This window comes from Echinops telfairi, unplaced genomic scaffold (genome assembly GCF_000313985.2).
Source record: "Echinops telfairi isolate 266 unplaced genomic scaffold, ASM31398v2 ScPeMD7_7469;HRSCAF=8507_0, whole genome shotgun sequence".
Taxonomy (NCBI): Eukaryota; Metazoa; Chordata; class Mammalia; order Afrosoricida; family Tenrecidae; genus Echinops; species Echinops telfairi.
In genome coordinates this window covers 46660586-46681794 of record NW_022111372.1, presented here as the reverse complement: position 1 = coordinate 46681794, position 21209 = coordinate 46660586, and positions in this window count along the sequence as shown.

Sequence of the window (21209 nt, the reverse complement as noted above, 5' to 3'; positions counted from 1 at the left end):
TTGGTCTGTGTACAGTTTCTGCACTTAGTACCCAAAAAAAGCGTTCTGGAATTCCCATGTTTTGCAATGTTACTTATAACTTGTTATGATCTACATAGTCTTTGTACAGTCAATAAAACACAGGTAAACATATTTCTGGTATTCTCTGCATTTGCCAAAAACCATTTCACATCAGTAGTGATATCCCTTCATCCATGTCATCTTCTAAATGGCTTGAATTTCTGTCAGCTCACTATAGATAAACTACTGAAACCATTTTAAAATTACTTTCAGCTAAACCTATGCGCTATAACTAATATTGTTGCAGTAAGTGGCAATGGAGAGGGACATAGCTGACCTCTTCTGGCTCCCTTATTGCCACAAGGCAGGAGACAGATGTGCCTCCATGATCCATCCTTCTGAACCTAGTCGGACACCAACTGTTCCTTCCAGGGCTCTCTATTTCTATGCTGATTCGATAATTCCTTACAATGACCACACAATTTAGGGGATTCTTAGGAAAGTTCATCGGTTCCAGTAAGGATACAGTCAGTCACTGGTCCACAGCAACACCACATCTCAGCCAGCAGCCAAGTCTCTCTCTCTAGTCCTTAGACACTCACCTGTGTAGTCTCTTGGCAGTTGCCTCCATGAGCCAGAAAGCCAGCCCACCTATCTGCCCCATAGGTCCATAGTTTGGGACCAGATGAAGAGAAGGTACTCCATAGTGCCATCTGAGTCTCCATGCCCGTCTCTGGGGCATCTGGTCTTGGTGCCTCCCTCCCTTACTTTAGAGCTCAGGCCTGTTCTTTCTACCTGTCTAAGACCTCCAACTCTCACTGCCATTAAGTCAAGGTGGACTCATAGCAACCCTATATAACTCTTAGATACTAAGGAATGACTTTGATGGAGGGGTGGGCTTTGTTTTTTTCTTAGTCTGTTCTACCCTTAAGGAAAATGAAGGACGGTGTCCTAAGTCACATCCTCCAGTACAGTCGAAAGATGCCTCCAGGGAAACAAAGCGCAGAATTAACTTCCCCTTTTCTTTCTCTCTGGCCTGGCCTGGGTTTATCTTTGCGGTGAATTTGATAGTTCTGCATCCTCTTTCCACAGATGTAGGTATCCTCACGTAGGCCATCCAGTGAAGTCTACAAATCTACTTGTCATTTGTGTTTTTGAAGGTATTTGTAATGAATAAGTCATCCATCTTACAACATTCTATCATGCAATGTCTGGCATAATTTCCATCATAAGGCCCTATCTTCTATCTACCAATCCTTTGTTTGCAACTTTCACATTCCAGTCATCAGTAATGATCATGCATCTCGATTGCCTGATTGATGAATTTCACACTGAAGCCTGTGAGAGAGAATATGGGGGTCCTGAAGCAGCTCAACTTGCTTTCAGTGACTGACTACCAACCTAGCCAACAGGCTGCCTGCCTCAAGTGAATTCCAATCCCAATTCCAAGCAAGAGCACAGGATGTAGTTGTTATGAGCCATCGAGTGGTTCTGACCTCAGAGTTGCCTTACCAACAACAGAGCAAAACCCAGGGCATAGAACTGCCCAGTTACCATTGCATTGATAGAAAGCCAGAGCAACCCTACTTTAGCTTCTGAGACTGTCAATTTTTATGAAAGTGTTAGGTAGCTAGCGTAGGGACTGGGGCGTCCATTGCGCATGCTCAGAGGTTCGAGCTTCCGGCCAGGAAGGGGTGGTACACCTAGGTGGGCGTTACACCTGGATTGGTCCATCTGGGCCAGGTGAATTCAATTCAGCCAATGGGGACGACCAGGATCGTCGACCACGCCTCCCAGCGGAGGATCTGAAAAGCCAGAATCCAGAGGCCTGCTGCCCTTCTGCTTCTCAAGCTGGTCCTCAGAGGCCGTGCAGCATCTCCTCTGGCCGCAATGCTCCACATGCGTATGGGATTGAAGGGCCCTGAGGTGCCTGTGTAAACCTGAAGCTTTTTTACCTTGCATAACACCCACTTGGATCACAATATAGGCTTCGGCATGAGCCAAGGACCAAGGTATATCTCTCCCAAGAGAGATAACTAACAAAAGCAGAGAGAGAGCTGCTTTTTACTCCGATGAAGCAACTGGTGGTTTTGAACTGCTAACAGTATGATTAGCAGCCCAACCTCTAACCACAGCACTCCTGCAGCTCCTTATAGTGAAACTAGAGGTTACTAAACCACAACTTCATATAAATATGTAATATTATTATTTTAAAACTATTCAGGTTTTGGTTTCTTTTTCACTGTGGAATAAATGAGACCATCAGTCTTAGGAGTCAGCATTCATACACATTTTGTTTTAACTCACCCATTGCAATCCTCTCAATGTACCATCACTTAACCTACTTCCTCCCTGTGTTTCATTTCCATCCCTCCCCTTTCCTAACCCTCTGACCTTTGTTGTTGGGTAAATGCTGCTTTTAATCTTAAATGGCTGGTTATTCTCACAGAGGTGAGTTTAGCGCCAGACCTGAAAGAAACGTGGCATTATTAAATCAGCACCACAATAGAAAACAGGTTATGGACACCCATCTTTTAAAGATGACATCCCATTAGAGCACTGCTTTTGTGTTTAATTCATCTTGTGTTTATATTAGTATGAAATGAAATATTCAAAATAGTTATAATGGTTGTGAAATACATTGTCCCTTTAAAACAGCTAAGTTTTTTTGTGGATGAAGTGCCAATAAGATGTTTTAAAATAAATAAATAAAACAGCTAAATTAAAAAAAAGTTGACTTACATAAAAACAAGAAGTAAAAATGTTAAATGGTCTAGGGAAATGGCAAAAAATTACAAAGGTGAACTTAAAAGTTTAAGGAATAGATGTTGCTTAGCCCGGCCACTTGAAAACACAGTCTTAGGGTAGAGAAATGATCTGTCTTGCCAGGCAGAGGGCAGGCAGGGGAAAGGGTGTCCCACAGCCCATATGGGTCCAAGGGACTGAAAGGCCCAAATTAAATGGGGCATGATAATATTTTGAGAAATCTGCCTTTGTTCTTTCTGTGTTGGAATTTCACTCACTGGCCTTGCCCTGATTGAAGCAGCCAAGCTCTTTGCCCCAGGGGAGAGATGGGACAAAGCAGAAAGCAGGAACAAAGGACTCTTTGTGGCTTTTACCTCCTGCTCAAGAGCAGAGTTTTCTGAAAATACTTTTGGGCTTCAGAAACAGGTTAAAAAGACTAGATTTCTCTATAGTGAGAAGAGTGATAAAGGGAAATAAAAGTACAGATACTGGAAATCTCTCAACCTAAAAGTTACCCCCCCCCCCAAATCCCATCTTGACCCCACATCTCTTTCTAGCTACTGCCCCATTTCTGTGTTTTCTCATAAACCTAAGCTCCAAAAAGCTTCCTGAACTCCACTGTCTCTAATTCCTCCTCTCCTCTTTGCTCTTAAAAACACTCCACTACTATTCTCACTACTATTCCTAAACTAGGGGCCTTGGTGACATAGTGGTTAAGTGTGTTGAGCTGCTAACCACAAGGCCAGCAGTTCAAAGCCACCAGCTGTTCCAAGAGAGAAAGATGAGGCTTTCTAAAGAGTTATGGTCTTGAAAACTCACAAAGGCAGTTCTGACCTGGCCTGTAAGGTTACTACATTAGAATTGACTCAATGGCAGTGCGTTTGTTGTTGTTGTTTTTAATTCCCCAAGCTCCTTTTGTCAAGGAGCTGTCCACCCTGATGATTAATCCTCAGTCATCATCTGACTTCGTTTACTTATAGAATTAGTCGTTGAGTCCTTCATTAAAGCACCACACGCCTGCTTTCTCTCTGCTTCATAGTAGGTCTTTCTCTGTGTCTTTTACTGATTCATCTACTTTAAATATCCTTCAGGCCTCTGTCTGTCAGTTCTTCAGTGGGGTTTTCCCTGAAGACCATATTAAAAATAGTATGTAAAAAAAAAGTATATCTTCTTCCTACCCTAGCCAAACCCGCACAACTTACTCCCTTTCCCCCCTTTACTTTTGTCCAGTATCTATCACCATTTGACATATTGTGTATTTTATTTTAATGACATATGGTCTGTCTGGATGCTCTGGTGGTGCAGTTGGTTATGCTTAGGGCTGTGATCTGCAAGGTCAGCAGTTTGAAACCACCAGCTGCTCATCGGGAGAAAAAAAACCAGGGCTTTCTACTGCCATCAAGAGATCCAGTCTTGAAAACTCACAGGAGCACTTACTTGTACCACACATGTGGCCTAAAGGTGCTGTGAGTTGGCATCAACTTGATGCCTGTTAGGTTTGGAATTTTTATTGTCTGTCTCCATGCACTAGAGTGTAAACTTCTTATGGGTAGAAGTTTCTATTCTGTACTCTGCTGTATCTCAGTGAATTGTGTCCCTCCAAAAGATAATGTTGGAGCCCTAAGGAAGTTCTGATACCTGTGAACATGACCTTGCTTGGAAATAGGATCTTTGAAGATGGTATCATTTTAACAGTTCCTCTTCCAGTCTGAGTCATGTTCTTATTAAAGAGGAGGTGGCATAGACAGACGCGCAGAGGAAAGAAGAGAAGCATATGAAGATGCTTCGACAAGCTACGGAACACCTGGGCTACCAGAAGCTGGGAGAGACAAGAAAGCTTCTGTCCACAGAGCCTTCCGAGGAAGCATGGCGCAGCTAACACACTGTTTGGACTTGTAGCTTCCAGAAGACTGGAAGGTTCTTGGAAGGCGCCCAATTTGTGCTTTTTTATTATAGCATCCTTATCCCTGTTCTATAGGGTTGTTATGAGTCAGCATGCACTTGATGGCAGTGAACCTGAACAGTCCCTGCCCCTGAGCAGTCATGGCAAATAGCTAATGTACTCACCTGCTAACCAGTAGGCTGGAGGGTCACGTCCACCCAGAGGTATCTTGGACTGAAGGCCTGGCAATCAGGAGCACCGTGTCCTCTGACCCACCCGGGATCACCATGACTTAGACTTGAGTCTAGAACAACTGTTTCCTGGTTAGGAAATGTCTTTGCCCCACCCCCAACCAAACCAGCACAACTTATCCTCTCTTTCTCCTTTCTTTAATTCCAACATCTACCATTTGACATGCTGCGTATGTTATGCAGGAGCTCTAGTGGCACAACGGGTAAGCGCTCAAACCGTTGGTGGTTGGGACCCTCAGCTGCAACCCGAGAGGGAAAAGACCTGATGGACTGTTGAAATCCTAGGAGCCCCTAGGGGGCAGTGCTACCTTGTCCTGTAGGGTCATCATGAGTTAGGATAGACTCGCCAGCACCGCCCCCCCCAACCCCCCAACCATTTACTTACTGTCTCCCCTGTGAAGCCCGGCTGGCAGAGTGGGCTGTGAGCCGGATGTGAAACTCGAGTTTGAAACCACCAGCTGCTCCGAGGAGAAAGATGAGGCTTTTTAGTCCTAACAAGAGTTCCAGTTCTAGAAGCCCGCGGGTCCATTCTACTCTGTCCTCCAGGGTCACTGCGAGTCCGAATGGACTGGACTGCGTGAGTTTGGTTCTGGTCCTCCTGTGTGTACGTACACACTAGGCTTCGAATTCACCAAGTGCAGAACACTCTTTAATGTTCATTTTGTTTTCTGCTGTATCTTCGAGTAGAACAGTGCTTAGCACTTGCTAGATTCTCTTTAAATATTTCTAGAATGAACTCAGAATTTTGCTTTTCAAGTGGAATCCAGAGAAGCAGATAAGTGTTTGGCCCTTGGCAATGTCACAGATTTCTGAGCCCCCAGGAGTCTGCGAGAGGGTTGCTGGGTGGGACCCAGGGTTAGACTCTCAGCTACTAAGAGAAAGACTGGCAGATCAAGTCCCCCAGAGGCACCTGGAGAGGAGGAAGCGGGGAAGTCGTAGTGATCTACTCCCAAACACCGGCCACTGGTAGAAGCTTCTATTCTGTTCGAGTCTGACACACGCAGGGGGACACCAGGACTCAGAGGGGACTCCGTTGCAAATGGCGTCAGGTCATTTGGAAGCCTGTGCCTGGTGGTTGCTCCTGTGCACCAACCTGTGTGACTTTGTGCATCTGTGCACGTACGTGAGGCAGAACATAGAAGCCTGGTGATGGCCAGAGGATACTGTGGCAGCGACCAAAGGTCCACACAGGTCTGCTTAATCCCAGGAAGCCAGTGCTGATGTGGGGTGGGTAGGGGCTTGGGGGGTCCTGGGCATGGGGTCACCAGAGGCTGGGGCGGGGAAGCTCAGCACAGTCTGCTTCCTTTGTTACCAGTGGGGTGTCTGGTTTTTTCCGGACCTCTTTGGTCAGGTATCCAGCGGACTCTAATCAACCAGGGCTGAGGGAAGCAGGCTCCGCTGTGCCCGCCCGTCACACAGCTGTGCGTAGGTGTCGATTTTCTGAGATCCAGCATTTTTTCAACACAGGTTGAAATGGCTATCCCACCTCTGGAGAGAGGAGAGCAAGGGAGCAGGTGGGCTTCACCTCAACTGATCACAGTGTCTGGACATCTTTTGGCTCTTGGTTCAAGCACACACTAAAACAAAACAAAACATACACTGGTACAGATAGGAACTGGAAACACAGGGAATCCAAGTTGGATGATCCCTTCAGGACCAGTGGTGAGAGTGGCCATACCGGGAGGGTGGAAGAAGGGTGGAGTGGAAGGGGGGAGCTGATTACAGGGATCTACATGTGGCTTCCTCCCTGGGAGATGGACAACGGAAAAGGGGGTGAGGGGAGGCATCGGACAGTATAAACTATGTCAAAATAATAAATTATCAAGGGTTCATGAGGGAGGGGGGAGCATGGAGGGAGGGGAAAAATGAGGAGCTGATGCCAAGGGCTTAAGTGGAGAGCAAGTGTTTTGAGAATGATGAGGGCAACAAATGTACAAATGTGCTTTACACAATTGATGTATGTATGGATTGTGATAAGAGTTGTGTGAGCCCCCAATAAAATGATTAAAAACAAAAAACAAAACCCACACAATATCACCGCTGGTGGGATTGTCCAATGGGACTACTGCTGTGGAAAAGTACAGCACTTTCTCAAAACTTAAAATGAGAACTGCCTGTAACCCAGAACTTCCACCCCTAGGTATGAGCCCTAGGCATCTAGCAGAAGAGACACGAACAAACACGTTGCAGCATTCATCCCAGTAGCAAAAATGTGGAAACAAAGTAGCTATCAACAGGTAGAAGTGATAACTAAAATGTAGTACATACAGTAAATGGAATCCTCGCAGCCATAAAGATCTCAACCTCAAAGTCACTGAGTCAGGTAGCCCTAAAGCAACCCTATAGGACAGGGTAGAATTGCCCCTGTGGTTTCTGAGACTGTAACTCATTACCTAAGTAGAAAGTATCATCTGCCACCCTGGGACCAAAGTGGTGGTCCCTGGACCTTGAGGGGAACCCCAATGGAAAGGGACTCAGACTCTCCATGTATTTAGTACCTTGATACCCACTCTCGTTGACTTGACAGGTTTTGATCTTTTGGGTAAGGAAATGCTCATGGGAGAACTGATGCAGGAAGTTTTCCCCTGGCACCAAGCCCCATACTTGGGTAAGCACAGCTCAATAGAACGGGAGATCAAAATGAGCAGGGCCACAACTCACGGGCTGCGACCCATGGCGGATCTGCACGCGCATAAACTGTGTCCAGACGGCTGTCATTGGGAACATTGATACCATCAGTACAATTGTCTTATACCCCAGGGGGATGATTGGCAAAATGGTACTTTTTTGTTGATATGGATTTTTGTTTTCCTGCCTTTAGTTTTTTCCCCCTCCTCTTTCTCTGTTTGTTTGATTATTTGCTGATTGGTTTGCTGCTGGTGCTAATGTAATGGGTCATATGGGGTTTGGTTTTGTCCTAAGACAACTGCCAAAGTGAACCTTAGTCATGCAGATCATGTGAACAAACAAATGGATTCTGGGCGCCTACTGAACTCTTGTCCCAATACAAGAACAGTCAGTTCTGATAACTTGGCCCTGCCAGACACTTGCCTTCATGAAACGATCAGTGGAGATAAGGGTGCTATAGCAAAGTGTGGTGAAGAAAGCAGATGGTGCCCGGCTATCAATCAGAAATAGTGTCTGGGGGTCTTATAGACTTGTATTCAAACAAGCAGCCGTCTAAGCAAGGAGTAAACTAAGTCCACATGGAATATGTACCCTAACTTGTGTGCCCAAAGATGGCAATAACAAAATTCAAATATGATGAACGGAAAAATAGCCGAACAGTGAACACCCAATTTGTGGAAGACTGTGGAGGACAGTGGGAGCCCAAAACCCATCTGCAGAGTATCTAATCAGACTAAGCTGCTAGTAGATCCCTCTAACCACAGGCAAAAGTCTGCAAACAGCCTAAGTATCAAACATAAATCATTGTAAGCCTGATTAGGCTGGATCAAACTTGATACTTGGGCAGTTGACCTCCCTCTAGACCCAACCTGAATTTGCTCTCGGTGCAGGGATCTCTTGTGTGACTTGGGCTTTTAAAATATTGATGGAGGTCTTTCCCCTCCTGCTCATTGTGATATTTTAATCTGTATATTACTATTGCTTTATCCTTATCACTTCATTTAGTTTTTGTTCTTTTTGTTTCTGTTGGGTTTAACAGTTTTTTAAAAAGCGCATAAGGATAATAACTGATGCAAGGATTTGTGGATGTGGGGAGGGGGGTGGGGAGGGTGAAGGGATTTGGGGAGTAGACAGTGAAGGCGAGAGAGGGAGAGAGCACTAGAACCGAATGTAATTACACAGCTAATTTTAAAGGTGATTTAGTCATGGGGAAAAAGAAAACGTTCTGAAATTGATTGTGATAATGATTGTACAATTCTTCTTGACACAAGAACAATTGAATTATATGAGGTGGATTATGTGCCAATAACACTGAAAAAATATTAAAAATTAATAAATGTAAAATCAAAGTTAAAAAAAGAACACCATCTTTCTGCTAAGGAGAAGTTGGTAGTTTCAAACTGCTGACCTTGTAGTTAGCAGCACAAAACATAACCACTATGCCACCAGGGCTCCTTAAAGAAAGATGAATTGCCCCCAAACATCTTGCAATAAAACATCTTGCAGCATGGGTGATTTTAAAAACATCATTTTATTGGGGGCTCTTACAGCTCTTATCACATACATCCAGTGTGTCAAGCACATTTAAACATATGTTGCCATCATCGTTTTTTTCTTTCTACTTGAGCCCTTGGTATCAGCTCCTCATTTCCCCTCTCCTTCCCTCCCCCATCCTCCCTCTCTCATGAACCCTTGATAATTTATAAATTATTACTTTTTTCATGTCTTACACTGACCGCTGTCTCCCTTCACCCACTTTTCTGTTGTTTGTCCCCCTGGGGACTGGGGAGGTTATATGTAGATCATTGTGATTGGTTCCCCTTTTCTCCCCCTACCTTACCCTTACTCTCCTGGTATCGCTATTCTCATTATTGGTCCTGAGGGGGTCATCTGTCCTGGATTCCCCGTGTTGCAAGCTCTTATCTATACCAGTGTGTGTACATACTCTGGTCTAGGCCAATTTGTAAGGTGGAATTGGGGTCATGATGGGGGTGGTGGGGGAGAAGCATTAAAGAACTAGAGGAAAGTTGTATGTTTTATTGGTGCTATACTGCATCCTGAGTGGCTTGTCTCCTCATTGTGACCTTTCTGTGAGGGGATCTTCACTTGTTTACAGATGGGCTTTGGGTCTCCACTCTGCCCTCCCTCTCATTCACATTGATATGATTTTTTTGTTCTGGGTCTTTGATACCTGATACCTGGTCCCAGCATGGGTGATTCTAAACGAACTCTGCTCAGTGACATAAGTCTATCACAAAAGGTCATATTCTAGATGTTCTTAGTTTGATAAAATGACAAGAATAGTTATATCTTTAGAGACCATATTTATATAAAACAAATAGTGGCTACACATGCTAGTACTTCTTAGCTATAACCTCAGTTCTTTCTCTTTTTTTTTGGTTTGAAGACTTGGGGTCATAGTCTATGGATAATTTAGTCAATTGGCATAATGTAATTAGTTTATGTTTGTTGAGTAGTGTTTGGAGTCTTAAAGCTTTTGCTCAACTAAGATGCAACCACTGGTCTCTATCAGGAGCAAAAGAAAAAGAAGGAAACTTAAGAATCAGAGAAGGAACAAACTACATGACTGATGTCCTTTACTTTGAGATCTGAAGAATTAGATAGTACCCGGCTACCACTACCAAATTTTCTGATTAGGAACACAATAAATGGATCCTGATCAAAATGGAGAACTATGTGGAACAGAACTTCAGATTTTCAAGGAATCCAGATGGAGATATACTGGGCCCACTGAGACTGGAGGAATCCCTGAGACTTCATTAAGTCTTGAACCAAAATGATCCCGAGGTCACCTTTTAACTAAATAGCAGGATAGCTCAAAAAGCAAAGAATGCCACCTTTGAGTACTGCACATTTAAGTAATATACTCATATATGCCACCAAATGGACAACCGTTATTCAACAGCATGGATACTAAGCTGGGGGTTAGGGGGGTTAAGTTGATGGGAATGGACAGCTCCCGCCTCAAGCCAATGATGACTCACGGCAACCCTACAGGACAGACTAGAACTGGCCCCATAAATTCCCAAGATTGTAACTCTCTACAGGAGTAGAAAGCTCCACCTTTCTCCCAGGGGTAACCACTACGCCACGAGGGCTCCTCTAGGGGACAACTGGAAATACTGAGAATGGTGACACCGAAGAAGGTAACTCATGTCACTGAACATTATGTGTTCACATATGGTGAACACTCAATTTGTGGAAGGCTGTGGAGGACAGTGGGAGGCCAAAACCCATCTGCAGAAGATGCTGGCAGATTCCCTCTAGCCAAGGCAAAGGTCTGGAACAACCTAACTATCAAACATAGCTCATTGTATTCTGGGTTAGGCTGGATCAAACTTGATATTTGGGCAGTTGACCTCCTCTAGACCCAACCTGAATTTGTTCTAGGTGCAGGCATCTCTTGCTTGATCCTGGCTTTTAAAATATTGATGGAGGTCTTTTTTTCCTGCTCCAGTGGTTATTTTTTATCTTTACTTTGCTATTGTTTTATCCTTACCACTTCATTTAGTTTTTGTTCTTCATTGCTTCTGTTGGAGTGAACAGTTTATGAAGCACAGAAGGAGTGGATGCGTAGAGATAACCGATGCAAGGATTTGTAGAGGATGCAGGGTGGGTGGGTGGGAGATGGGGAGGGTGGATTGCTGAATGGGAACCCATCTTGCCATCTATATACTCAAACTCACTGCCCTGGCGTCAACGCTGACTCATAGCAACCCCCTGAGGGTTTCTGAAACTAAACTGTTTGTAGGAGGAGAAAGACCAGTCTTTCTCCCAAGGAGCTGCTGGTGTTTCCAACTGCTGACTCTGCAGATGGAGGCCCAGCTTGTACGTAACCACAGCACCACCAGGGCTCCTTTGTCATGCACACTTTCACCAAAAAATAACATAAAACATATCTATTTTAAAACGCATGTAAGGCAGCCAGGAAGAGTCATCTACTTGCTGTCATTTAGAGCCCGTCACACTTGCTAGAATTCCAGGTAAATGGAATTGTACGATTTGGACTCTTCTTTCCTGTTTTAAAAAATTTTTACTCTGCCTAAAGTTGAGATTCATCTATATCGTATGTATCAACACTCCTTTTTATTATTCAGTGCTATTAATTATATGGAAATAAAACAACTTGTCCATTCACTTGATTGTTCCCTATTTATAGTTATTACTTATAAGGCTGCTCATATTTGTATGGACTTAGGTTTCCATTTCTCTTGGATATGATAATTCTATAAGGGTAAGTATTGCTACAAAATCATAGAAACTTTTCTTAATCAAAAATACCAAAATGTGTTGCTGTTCTTTCTTGACACATCCTCCATCTAGGCCTAGCCACTTGGGAAGATGGGGTTTTCCCCTCTTTAGCCCTTTCTCAAATGATTCTGTGCTCTTTGATTTACACCACATCGGAGGTGCGGTGTTGGCATCTCCAGGGGACTCAAATTGTGTTCCTTTGAAATGTTCTTTGAGTTTGTGGAACAAAAAGGAGTCTGAAGGGGCAAGATCAGGGCTGGTGGGTGGGCAGAGTACGTTTCACAAAGGCATTCTGTAGGCCAGACCTAAGCTACGTTTGAAGAATGAGCATGGCATTATTGTGATGGGGGAAAACTTTCTCAGTGTTTGTATCATCGATGCGGTTTTCAATTTGCTTAAATGTCCTTCCTAATAAGGCCTGTGTCCTCTCGCGTTCTTCAAGAAAATCTATTAGGATTCAAACTCAAATTCAGAACAACCCTGTAGGACAGGGTAGAACTGCTCCTAGTTAGTTTCTGAGGCTGTAACTCTTGGGAGTATAAAGCCTCACCTCTCTCCCTCGGACAGGCTGGTAGTTTGGCTGACCTTGACATTAGCGGCCCACTTCATAAACCACTACACCACCCATGATCCCACTTTCAATAAAGTACCTAGGAGAGGGCTTCTCCTAAGTAAAAAATCACTTTCGCAGGCTCAGCCGCCAGGCTGCCTGCTCTCGGATGAGTGGGAGCACGAGGATCGGGTGCCCCCTGCTGGTCACCCAGAGCTAGAAGCTGATTTCTGCCCCGAAGGAGTGGACACTTTGCCTCGGTGCTGAAGGTGCTTTTGAGAATAAGGGTGACCGACCGCCTGCCCCAACCCTACTCCTCTCCACCCACGCCTCACACTCGAGAGGCCCAGGGCTTCTCATCCTGCAGCCACAGAACCAGCTCCCCCTCCTTTGCCAGGGCTTGGAACATTCCCAGTGTCCCTTTTCAGCTGGCACCCCTGGCTTTGGATGTGGCCTGGAGACCTGTGCCACTCCTCCCACTCTGGCTCCCTGACTCTGTGCACAGCCTCTCTGGGGTTGTTTCTTGAGGAGATCCCAGGTTGCTGGGAGGTCCCCAGGAGACTGAGGAGGTGGAGCTGACCCTGAAATAGTCATTCACGCAATGCAGTCTCCCTTCTCTACTCCACCCTCCACCCCAGCTTAGGGTTGGCGTCCAGGCTTGCACTACTTAGTTGGAACATACTTCCAACCCACTCCCTCCCACATTACTTCCAATGACTACGTCATCTTGTCCGTGGGCCTGACGGTGGATTTAACCTTTATCTTTCACACTTGCCCAAGGTCACAGGGAGGACTACCCTGGTGGGATGGTGGGTCACACATGTGGGCCTAGTTCAAAACCACCGGATGCATCTTGGGAGAAAGATGAGGCTTTCTGCTGCCAACCTTTTTTATAGCCTCGAAATTCAAAGTTCTACTCCCACCTATAAGGTCACCATGAGTTGGAATTGACTCTGACAGAGGGTTTGGGTTTTTTTGGGAAGGTCGCAGGGCAGTGTTACATTCCCGGACTTCTTTGATGCGATAATCAGTCTGAGATAATTGGTTGTGGTTGAGTTCAGGGGTAGAGTTCTCACCTCCATGTGGGCGAGCCAGGTCTGGTGCCTAGCCTAGGCAATTCATGTGCAGCCACGGCCAGCCTGTCAGTGGAGGATTGCAGGTGGCTGTGATGCTGAATAGCTATCAGCAAAGGCTCTAGAGTCGAGAACCTTTGTCTAGTCAGTGGTTCTCAACCTTCCTAATGCCGCGATCCTTCTTCATGTGGTGGTGACCCCCCAACCATAAAATTATTTTCATTGCTACTTCATAACTGCAATTTTGGTAGTTATGAATCAGGCAACCCCTGTGAAAGGGCCCTTCGACCCCCAAAGACGTCATACCCCACAGTTTGAGAACTGCTGTTCTAGACTAAGACAGCATAAGAAGAAAGCCTGGTGCTCTCCTGCTGGAAATTAGATGACGAAAATACTATCGGCCACCCCAGTGAGATCCTCAACAGCAGTGGGGATGGTGCAGGGCTAGGCAGGGTTTCCTTCCATCGTGTATGGGGTTGCCCGTGAAGTCAGGAGCCAACCCCAGGGCAGGCAACAACTACATTAACTATCTGTCAGTTTCCCAGACCCAAAGTCAAGGGCTTGCACACTCATCCAAAACTCTAGGAGGTGAGAAAAGCCAGTCTTTGGCGCAGTTTGGGCATTACGGAGAAGGCCCGCTCGAGAGCTACGGTCACACCTCCAGACTGATGAAATGGGTGGGCATTGACAAAGCAAGACATTCAGTCCAAAGGCTAGATGAAACTTAACTGGGATGCCAACAGAAACCTTACTGCCATTGAGTCGATTTGGACCCATAATGACCCTGTAGGACAAGGTAGCATTGCCCTGGTGGGTTTCCCAGAGTGTAACTCTTTACAGGAGTAGAAAGCCTCGTCTTTCTCCTACCAAACAGGTACTTAAACTGCACGTCTTCTCACATGTACATATATACACATGCTCCGCCTAGGGTGGTCATTAGTATTATTCGCCAACATTTACGCTCTTCTCTGACACTCAGGGGAAGAGTCCCTTTCCTGGCTCCAGGGAGAAAGATGGGGCTTTGGGACTTGTCTGGCTTATGAGCTGTTAGTAGGAGTACTGTGTGTCACTTCTGGACAGTCCGTAGGACTGTGGTTCCAGATGGCGGAGGCTCCACCAGCCTGAGTGCCAGGGGGCGGGCCCTACGGAGTGGGTGGCCTCAGCTCTGAGCTGGGCATGTCATATGAGCAGTGAGAAATAAACTTGTTTAGCTGAAGCCACTGAGATGTTGGTTTGTGATTGCAGCATAGCCTGGCCCAACCTGACCGAACCACCTTACATCCTTTCTGAAACAAAGCTGGTATAAGCAAACAGGCAAGCAGGCTGACGGATGATTTCCCTTGGGACTGAGCTCTGAAAATCCAGAATTCATTCCCTGCATGATGACCGATAGCCAGGGAAGGAGTCTTCTGATCACGGCCAGCATCCAGCATACATTCCAAAATGAAGCTTTTGTGGACTCACCTCTGGCTTGCAGGGCTGTGATTATTACTATCCAGTAAGGCTCCCTGGAAGTTTGGGATGGAGTCCCTGGGTGGTGCAAACAGTTTGGTTACCACGGCTCCTTAAAATAGGAACAAAGTCATTTATTTTCTAAATGTGTGGGCTTGCAACTCAGCCTCCATTCTGGTCTTTAATCTTTGACAGTCCTATTGCGGCCACTTGAAAGCACCCTGGTGGCTCTGTTGGGTAAGCACGGGACTGCTAGCCACAAGGCTGGTAGTTCCAACCCCCTAGCTGCCCTGAAGGCCAAAGTTGAAGCTATTTGCTCCCATAAAGATGTACAGCCACAGGCACCCTACACCTGGTGATTCACTATCACTACTGAGCAGTCTATCACTACTTGAATTTGCAATTCTTTTCTTTTTTAAAACAGTTTTATTGGCACTTCATCCACATATCATATAGTTCAATGCTATCAAGAAGAGTTGTACAATCTTTGCCACAGTCAATTTTGGAACCTTTCCTTTTTCTCTGTACTCACTGTTATTCTTATAGTTTTTTTTCATTTTTGGCAAAAACATACACAGCAAAATCATTCACCGATTCGTGTAAATATAATTCATGTTGTACAACCATTATTGCTATCCCTCTCCAAATTGCTTTACCACCACGAACATAATAAACTCAATGCTCCCTAAGCAAAAACTCTTCCTCCTTCACCCGTAGTCACCATAAGTCGTTTGGTTTCTTTTTTTCTTTTTAAGCAGTTTTCTTGATATGATATTCACATATCATACACTTCCAGAGTTAAACTGCTTCTAAACAGAGTTGTGTATACATCATCACAATCAGCTCTTAAGCTCCCTTCCCTCCTCTGCATCTACTGCTCCCTCCTCAGTGCCCCCCGCCCCCGCCCTGCACCTTACTGTCTCTATGCATCCACTCCTGTGCTGCCTAAACTGGGAGACCTAACAGAAGCAATAAAAACAAAAACAAAATGAAACAGAATGAAGAAAACAATAATAACATAAAGAAAAAAATAAAGAGTAAGATAGAAAATACCATCAATAATATTTTAAAAATCAGAGAAGAAATTTCTTTCTTTGAACAATCAAGAAATATGTGAGCATAGAGCAAGAGAGAGCCCAACTGACAAGAGTATCATATTGTACCATGGTTCAGTTCACCATAATCAACTTGACATAACCTCTGAGAGTAAAGCTGTCCAAGTCCCCTGACTAGAGGGGATCTGCCAGAGACCCAATCTGACCAGGCACTCCGCAGATCGATTTTGGGTTCCCACCCCTTCCTAGCCTTCTACAAATTGTATGTTCACAATTTTAGTTCCGATACTGTTCCCTTCATCAAATTTGGATTTTGTTATTGTCATCTGGATCACACCGGCTAAGGTGCTTCTTCCATGTGGACTTAGTTGATGCTCACTTAGAGGTCTGCTTGTTTGAATACAAGCCCAGCCACTATTCCCATTGGCAGCTGAGCACCATCTACTTTCTTTCCCACACTTGCTGTAGCACCCTTATCTTAAGTGACCTCTTTGTGAAGGAGAGTATTGAACAGAGCCACGTTATAAGAACTGTCATTGGACTAGGGTTAGAATTACGTTAGAGCTCAGAATGCATCTACTTCTGGGTTATGAATGACTGGTTTACTCTGGTGGTCATCATATGACAAAAACAATAAACAGGTGATTGAAAATACCACCCATGGCTTAGGACAATTGCACCTTAGGCCTCTATGTCAGTGGTTCTCAACCCGTGGCTCACGACCCCTTTGGGGGTCGAATAACCCTTTTACAGGGGTCGTCTAAGACTATCAGAAAACACGTTCTTAACCTTCCTAATGCCATGACCCTTAATACAGTTTCTCATGTTGTGGTGACCCCCAACCATAAAATTATTTTCATTGCTACTTCATAACTGTAATTTTGCTACTGTTATGAATCGGGCGACCCCTGTGAAAGGTTGAGAACCGCTAGGCTAAGTGATATCTTTGCTGTTTAACATTTTAGAGCGGTCGCGTGCAGCAGATTTGCTTCCATAAATGTTGATTATGGAGACAAGTAAAATGAAATCCTTGACAACGTCAATTATTTCTCTGTTTACCATGATGCTGTCTATGGTCCAGTTGTAAGGATTTTGATTGTCTTTACATTACATTGCAAGCTATGTTGAAAACTGTAGTATTCTTTTTAAAATTTTCATCAGCAAGTGCTCCAACTCCTTCTAGTCTTTAGCAAACCAAGTTGTCATCTGCAAATAGCAGGTTGTTAATAAGCCATCCTCCCATCCTGATACCACATCTTTCTCATATAGTCCAGCCTCTCAGGTTATTTGCTCAGCATGGAGTAAGTATGGTGAAGGAATGACCACGTAGAGCCCCCTTGCTCCTTTTGAATGACCATATCCTGGTCCACATACAAGTTCCTCAAGAGCACAATGAGGTGTTCTAGACTCATTGTTCGCAATGGGATCCATAGTTTGGTATATTCCACACAATCAAATGTCTTTGCTTGGTCTATAGAACACAAGTGAACATCTTTCTGGTATTCTTTGCTTTCAGCAAACACTTATCTAATGTCAGCAATGTTATTCTTTGTTCCACAATCTCTTCTGAATCTAGCTTGAATTTCTGGCAGCTCTCAATTTTTGGAATATCTTCAGCCAAATTTCATTTGCATGTGATTTTTTTTAATCTCTATTTTCAATCGTTTTATTGGGGGCTTGTAACAACTCATCACAATCCATATATCCATCCATTGTGTCAAGCACATTTGTACATTTGTTGCCCTCATCATTCTCAAAACATTTTCTTTCCACTTGAGCCCTACATGTAATATTAATGATATTGTTCAATAATTTTCATAATATTGAACAATTAATTTTCATACTTTTCTTTGGTGTGGACACAAGTATAGATCTCTTCCAGTCAGTTGGCCATCTAGACAACGGTCTTCCAAATTTCTTGCCATAGACGAGTGCGTGCTTTTAGTGCTGCATCAGCTTGTGGAACATTTATGTCGGTGTCCTGCCAATTCTTGGAGCTTGGTTTTTCACTAATGCCTTCAATGCAGCTTGGATTTCTTCCTTCGCTACCATCAGTTCTCATGAGGTTGGCAATAATGCCATCTAGCAAGCAAATAATTTATCAGTTTAATCTTTTTCCATTCAACCAAAATGCCATCTTGTTCATATGTTGTTCCGGGTGCCAGGGAGTCATTTTTAACCCATAGCAACACCATGTGACAGAGGAAGACTGCTATGTAGGGTTTTCTATGCTGTAATCTTGACTTGTGATGACTTGGGAGGATTGCCAACTCTTTCTCCCACAGAGTGGCTGGGGCCAAACACCAACCTTTCAGTTAGCAGCTGCACCTCCCTTTAAGCACCAGGGATCCTAGGTCACTAATCTCTCATTAGGTTTTGGCAAATGGGATTTATTGATGTTTTCCTTATATCCTTAATTTCTTTATCATTTTATTAGGGTATGGAATTTTTTCAAGTGCCTCTTTGAGTATCCATAAATGAAAATGCATGGATTTTCTTTTTTAATTTAGGAGAAAATGAACTATCCGTTTTATTGGGGTTCTTACAGCTCTTATAACAATTCATACATGAATTGTCTCAAGTACATTTGTACATGTTGACAACATTTTATAAACATTCACTTTTTATTTGAGCCCTCTTTATCTGACCAGTGTCATGAGCTCTCTTATCTGTACCTGTGTACATGCTGCAGTTTAGTCTGCAGTGAAAGGCAGGACTAGGACTGGGGTCATGATAGTGGGGGGTGAGCAAGCTCAAGGAACCAGAGGAATATTGTGTTTCTCACAAATGTTTTTTACTTTTGTTTTGTGTCTTTTAAAATATAAATCATTTTATTGGATGCTCTTACAGCTCTTATATCAAGTGTATCAAGCACATTTGTATATAATATTGCCATCATTTTCAAAAGATTTTCTTGCTACTTGAGCCCTTGATATCAGCTGCTCTCCCTCCCCCCCTTCCTACCCTTGTGACCCCTTAATAAATTATTATTTTAATATCTTATACCATACTCTGTCTCCCTTCACCCACGTTTCTGTTGCTCATCCTCCTTGGGGTTATATGTCGATCATTGTGACCGGTTCTTCCTTTCGCCCCTTCTCCCCGCAACCTTCCCCTACTCTCATGGTATCTCTACGCCATTGTTCTTCCTGAGGGGTTTATTGGTCCTGGATTCTGTGTGTTGGGAGCTCTTATTTGTGCCATGTACATACTCTGGCTTAGCTGGATTTGTAAGATAGAACTGGGGTCATGCCAGAAGTGGGGGGTGAGGTGTGGGGGGAGCATTAAAGAACTAGGGGAATGTGTGTTTCATAGGTGCTACACTACATCCTGGCTGGCTCATCCCTTCCTTGTGACCCTTCTGTAACGGGATGTCCAATTTGTCTGCAGATGGGCTTTGGGTCTCCACTCAACCCTGCTCATTTGCATTGATATGATTGTTTGTTTTGGCTCTTCTGATGCCGGATACCTGATCCTACTGACACTGTGTGATCACACAGTCTGGTGTGTTTCTTCCATGTGGGCTTTGGTGCTTCCCTGCTAGATGGCTGCTTGTTTCACTTCAAGTCTTTAAGACCCCAGACGTTATATCTTCAAACAGCTGGGCACCATCAGCTTTCTTCACCACATTTGCTTATGCAACTATTTAGACTCCAGCAATCATATCTAGAAGGTGAGGATCACAGAACGCCAGGTTATTAGAACAAAGTGTTCTTGCATTAAAGGGGGACTTGGGTAGAGGCCCATCTGCTACCTTGATACTTAACATATAAATATGTCCATCTGCTATCTTGATGCTTATAAATATATGTACATACACCTATCATTATATATTAATATATTTACATATATACATGCCTATATTTATACCTCTATAAATGTCCTTTGCCTCCTAGTTCTTTACCCTATTTCCTTTTACTTTCCTCGTCACACTATCATATTCGACCTTCATTTGGCTCTCAGTAGTCTCTCTTGTCTACATTGCACTTGATCAAACCCCACCAGGTATTCTACACCCTCCTTGTCATTGATTTTAGATCTCTTTGATGATTCCCTTCTCCCTGCGTTTATTGGCTCCCTCCTCCCTTTATCCAACTTCCCCGTTTCCCCTGTCTCCCTGGAACCATTGGTCCCATTATTTTCTCCTTGAGATTGTTTATCTTGCCTATCTTATATAGACATGGAAAGGAGGGGGGAAAGGGGGTGCTTATAGTTACAAGTCTGTCTGCTGACCCTTATACTTTCTGATCGAGTCTGATGAAGTGCCAAGCTTTGCCTTATGAGTTTGAAGTCTATTTTCGGAATTCCTTGGACTTCATTGCTTTGTTTTCCTTGCTGCTCTGCATTCCCTTCATGTTTCACCCTGATGTGTGTGGGCACAATTCCCACACTGTGTCTCCAGTGCTGTCTCATGGTAGGTCCATCCCTACAATCCTCTCTTGGCTGCTCTGAGCAGGAGTGTTTTCCTTGGGGCTTAGTGGGCCAGGAATGGCTTAGTTTGCTCCTGTGTGGTCTGGACAGATTGCCACTCTACCCGGGCTGTATATTCAGTGCTGTCCTCTGTAGTGCATTCTTCTGGAGAGGGGGCCAATGTAGTTGGGTTTGGGAACAGACATGCAGACCTGTTAGCTACTCCATGCCCGTATATTGCCCTCATGGCTTGGCGTACCAGGTTGAGGTCTGGTCCCTCTCTCCCTTTCCTGTGGAGACATAAACAATACCCTCCCCATGAGTGGGTTAGTGCCCTGTTCCCCCACTATCCACATTTTTTTTCTTTTACCCTCCTTTTTAGTTGGCTGCCATATGCATACCTGGGTTGGGTATGACCCCTGCCAGAGTGCCTGGGTCTTGCCCCAGGAATTTATGCATTTAGTAGCTTTTCCCCATGCCCCTTGGGCTTTTTAAGCTTACTTCAGTGGACTCATGTTGTACTTGACTTACTTCGCTTAGCATAATTTCCTCCAACTTCTCCCATGTGATGATGTACTTCGTCCGTTCATCACTGCTTTTTCAGGAATGCATAGTACTCCATTGTATGTATGTACCAGAATTTTTTAATCCATTCATCCATTGATGGAAATTTAGGTTGTTTCCAACTCTTTGCGATTGTGAACTGTGCTGCAATGTCTGGCCATGGTCTATTTTCTTCTACTTCTGGCTATATGCCCATTAGGGGGATTGCTGGGTCATATGGGAGCTCAATTTGTTTTAGGTGCTGCCAAATAGATTTCCATCATGGCTTTACATACCTACAGGTCCATCAACAGTGAATGCGAGTTCCTATCTCACCACACCCCACTC